This window comes from Pinus tabuliformis, chromosome 4_1 (genome assembly GCF_031772625.1).
Source record: "Pinus tabuliformis cultivar Carrire ecotype Pingquan chromosome 4_1, CPIR1, whole genome shotgun sequence".
Classification (NCBI taxonomy): Eukaryota; Viridiplantae; Streptophyta; class Pinopsida; order Pinales; family Pinaceae; genus Pinus; species Pinus tabuliformis.
The window spans coordinates 535,781,445-535,786,344 of NC_142303.1; positions in this window are offsets into that span (position 1 = coordinate 535,781,445).

Here is a 4,900-nt window from a genome sequence, read left to right on the forward strand (position 1 = left end):
TGTGGTAATTTTTATTATAGGTGAGTTCTACCAATGGTACATACTTATCCCATTGGGTTTGTTTATCGATAAAATACACTCTGCACATGTCTTCCATAACCTAATTTAATCTTTCAGTCTTCCCATCTATTTCTAGATGATATGTAGTGTTTATGCTCAACTGAGTCCCTAATGTTGATTGGAAACTTGTCCAAAATCTGGATGTAAATCAATATTCTCTATTAGAAATGATCTTTGTGGGTAACCCATGTCACTGAATAACTTCTCTTATAAGCACTCATGGTACATCGATGACATTATAAGTATCTTTGACTAGGATGAAATGGGATATTTTGGTTAACTTATCCACTATGACTATGATGGGATTGTGCCTTTATGGCGTGAGTGGAAAACCCATGGAAAAATCCGTAAAGATTAATTCCCACTTGGACATAGGAATGCCATGCAGTTATAGAAGTATTGCTAGGTGGTGATTTCCATCCTTCACGTGATGCCATTCAAGACACTTAGCAACAAACTAGACCATGTCACACTTCATTCCTACCCAAAAGAAAATCTTGTCAATGCATACATAGATCTTCTTCGCACTAGGATGTGAAAAATAATTTTCTTTACGCAATTACTCAAGGATAGTTATTTGTATATTCCCTTCTTGTGAGATATATATCCTTCCTTGGAATCTTAACAACCCATCTGGTTCAAGGACATAGCCCTCAAACCTTGGTTTTAACTGCTTGTGACTCTAGAGAGTTAAAGTCAACTTTAGATACAAACTATCTTCAGAGATTTTTTCTATCACATGTTCACTCAAATTGACCCTCAGTGATACCAAGGAGAAATATAGTGGTCTTCTAATTAGTGCATGGACCACTACATTCTCATTTCCTTTGATGTAATAAATCCAAAAATTGTACTTGATCATGAATTCGCTATATCATCTTTACCTAGGTGAAGAGATGCTTTAATCTTTGATGATTATTCTTTAGACCAAAGCTCCTCCTGACGAGGTAATTCCTCCAAAGCTTCATATCTAGCATCATTGATGCCAATTCTAAGTCATGTGTAGCATAAATCTCCTCATGTTTCATCAATTTCTTAGAGGCATGGGCTATTACTCCCCCTTTTTGCATTAACACAACTCCAAACCCTTGCTTTAAAGCATCTATGCATATAGAGAAGTCCTTATCCATATCAGGCATGCAAAGGATCAATGCACTAGTTAGTAATATCTTCAACTTAATGATTTCAATATGAAGGAATGATGGGAGACATGTACAATTCAACCATGAGTGAGAGTATGAGGAAATGATGGAAAATGTTATGTATAGTGGGGATAGGTACACGATACCCATTTTCAATCACTCTTCAATAGCACAACCAAACCCAATAAATTCCTCACCTTACTTAAAGAGCATTATGACCTCTAACTAAAAACTACAAAAAAAAATGAAAAATAAAAATAAGGAGTTTCTTGATCCATTCAAAAAATCTTCCAATTATCTCTAGGATGGTTTATATATATTAAAATGGCACCCATTATGGAGAATGGAAATAATGTACCTTGTAAGTATGTCATGCCATAATCATCTAACTTGAATACGAGCTTAACAAGGCATCAAAGGCATCATCAATCATCTACATTGTGGAAAAGTGAAGAACATGCATAGCTACTAGTTGGAAATATATATCATGGGAGGAAAAAAATTCTCTTTTTGTTACCCATGCATGTGGATGGTGAACATTAGACATATGAGTAGTTATTGGTATAAAGGAGATTATTTCATTATCATACACACTCAATCATGATTATTGCAAGAGTTGAATATGTTTTTAATCAAGATGATTCAACTCACACAACATTTATTCAGGTAAGGAAAATGCTTGTTGTAGGCATAAATCAATCCAATAATGATTCTAACTAAGGTAAAGTAGGATACGTAGTGCGATGGGGAAGAAAAGTTCAAGAATTATGCTCAATGTCTACATACACTCACCAAGATAAATTGTGTTCATACATGATTTTTTCATTATTTCTAGTTGGTTTGTCTCCACAAAATGACATGATACATTGGTTCCTCAACCATTTCTATTAAAGGCTATGGATATCTTGGCATCACTACATTCATCAAGCTTAGTGTTGGTGGGTTGCTTTTGTACATTTATCATATATAGGAGGAATTGAGGCATATAAAGAAGTTGAAGCCTCTTATTTGGTGCTTTTCAAAGTTCAATATGCATGCAAAAAGATATATGTGGATAGTGAGATTCTAACTACCTATGGCATCAACATTTCAAAATGTATGAAATACATAAGGCTCTGGCACTTGAATAAATAAATTGTATCGAGTAATTTAACAAACTACATTAGGAATAAAGTTCAACTAAAGGTATATATTCTATTCATGGTTTTACTTAATATATTAGTTATACCATAGTGTAGCACTTAATTATTATGTTTGTTGGTTACAATAGGTGTAGTACATTGGTTGGCATCTAGAATGTGATAAATCATTGGCATTTCTCTCCCTTTAGATTTATTATTCTCCTTGAACTACGAGTTGTATGAATTTAGGACTAGAACATGAACCCACTTATTCAAGTCCTATATTCTCTACCCATATGTGTATCCCTTCCTATCCATATTTCCATGCTAATGTAAAGTGATTATTCTAAATCAATAAAAATATTTGATGCATATCCAATTTAGTATAGACAAAATTTAGGGTGATGTAATCTAATTCTACATTACCACAATCTAAATGGTGTTTTTGTCTTGAAATATGTAGTTTTCCCAAAGTTCCATTTAGAAAATTGATTGTTTTCAAAGACAACATTACTTTTTCATGTTATTTTCTCATTGTATCATGTAAATTTTATTTTATCTTGAGTAAGCAACTTCTCTGATTGGGAAGAATGTAGACTATACTTACGATTGCATATCTATCTCCATAGTTATTGTCCACCTTAGATTCATCTCCACCATAACTTTTCACTCATTACATTGTTAAGTGTTTGTGGGTCCCATAGACCCAACCCACTTGACAATCTTGGAAGACAAAGTTTCTCCCATGTGACAAATGACCATTTTCTTTCTCTAGTAGACCCACCCCAGAGGAAGCTTCTATAAATATTCTTTATTGGTCTAAGGATTGCTTTGGGGTTGGAATCACTAAGAGATAGTATAATGGACAAGCTTATAAGACTGATTTCAAAAGCACTAATCATCCAACTAAGTTTAACGACTAGAACTTCGAGCTATCAAGCTTTTGTGAAATACACTATAGGGTTCTTTTTAAGTGAGTGGTTCATATTGAGCTTTCAAATAGAGGGGCACTAAGGCATTGTCTAGTAGGGAATTGATTTGGAATCGCATTAGTCAAGCCAGATGGTGCTACACAACCACATTAGTATTAAAAAAACAAATGGTTTTTTTTATCATCAATAGAGGTACCTGATGCACCCATGAAATCACTGATGATTTGTTTCAAAGCATTGGATTCTCTAGTTGTTGGTACACCAAACAACATGATATCATTTATGAATTTTTGATGTGGGAGGAGAATGTCATCTCCCTATAAGCACAACCCTTTTGAGTTTACCTTGATTTACTATTTATTTAAGTGACCACCCTAGACCCTCTCCCACTAGAATGAATAGACATGGGGATAAATGGTCTCCCTAGAAGATCTCCCTAAAACAGTAGAAAGTGGAGGTGGGGGAGCCATTCAAAAGTATCAAGAAGAGGGGAGTTGATATCATAGAGTAGATCCATTCGATCCAGTGGTCTGGGAAGCCATAGGCTTATATAATATGAAGGAGGTAATCCTAGTTTAGTTTGTGGTATGCTTTAGAAAAATCAAGTTTAATCATCATCCCAACCTTCTTAGTTTGTCTCAGAGAGTGTATTGTTTACTGATCCACTATGATTCGATCCAAGATCTATCATCCTTCAAGAAATCTTGTTTGTTCAGGGGATATGATAGAGCTTAAAAGGGATTTGAGGCGATTAGCTATGTCTGTTGAGATAAATTTATAGACAATGTTACAAAGGGAAATTGATCGAAAACTATTAGTTGCATTCGCTTTATCCTCTTTTGGGATCAACATGACGAGCGTAACATTAAGGCCTGACCACATAAATAAGTGAGTGGATTCCAAGGCCTAGGAATGACCAACAAGCTTGGAAGAAGTCTGTTTTAAATCCATATGGCCCAAGAGAATTATTATTTGGCTTAGATATTATGGGTTCCTTCACTTCCGTAAACGATGTTTCTTTCATTTGTGCATCATTTTCAGCTAGTTGTATTAGGTTTGGAATATTTTAGGTTATCCTCTGGATGGAAAGTTTGCAATTGGGAGATGGTTCCGAAAGGAGGGATTGATAATATGTTATTGATTCTTGTTCTAGATCTGCATTTTCCATGAGTCTTCTCCCATCTATAGAGGTTCAAGGTAAGATTTTGTTGTTTTTGTGTTGTGGAAGAATTTTGTGTTCTTTTGTCCTTGTTTTAAACACCTTATTTAGGACTTTTGTTTCCATAGTACTTCTTCTTGCTTACAATGCTCCTCTATTTTAGTGAGTAGTTGTCCTTCTTCCTTGTCATATCTTCTTTGTGGCCTTCCATGATGATTTTTCGTTGAACTTTCTACATTCGAGATTCCAAAGCTTGCTTATCTGTTAAAATACTGCAAAACTTTGATTTACTCAAGTTTTTTAACTTTTGTTTAAACACATTTAATTTCAATTGGAAGGTGTGGCATGTTATTCCCCCTGCCTATCTATTTCCAACCATTATTCCTTAGATTTAGTTTAGAATGATGAGTCTTGTAGCCATAAAATTTTGAATAAGAAAGGATGGTTACAAGGCGTGATGTTAAGATCTAATTCCAAGCATATGGG